We start from the raw sequence: 396 nt of genomic DNA, 5'->3' as shown, positions 1-396 counted from the left end.
AAGATATAAGAGAGAGAAGATGAAAACCGATACCGAAATCTTAGCATGTTATTCTGACACGAAGGCGAGTTGACCTACTATGGAAGGCGAAATGGCGACCTTCCGTTGCAACAATCGAACAAAAGTTAATAAATATGGTAGTGAAAATAAATAACAAAAATAGTAAAACAATTAATAATACTAACAGTACAACACAACACACCGACCCCCACACGGAGCCAGAACGCAGCAGGGGCGAAAAAAAAGGCGAAATGGCGACCTTCCTTCCGTGACAAGAATCGAACAAAAGTTGATGCAGAGATTAATAGATAATAACGAACAATCTGACAATCCTAAAAAAAATAACACCACCTCCAACAAAGCAATAGAAGTAAAGGCGAAATGGCGAGGGCGAGC

This window comes from Penaeus monodon, chromosome 26, assembly GCF_015228065.2.
Source record: "Penaeus monodon isolate SGIC_2016 chromosome 26, NSTDA_Pmon_1, whole genome shotgun sequence".
NCBI classification, from domain to species: Eukaryota; Metazoa; Arthropoda; class Malacostraca; order Decapoda; family Penaeidae; genus Penaeus; species Penaeus monodon.
Note: the sequence above shows the minus strand (reverse complement) of the source record.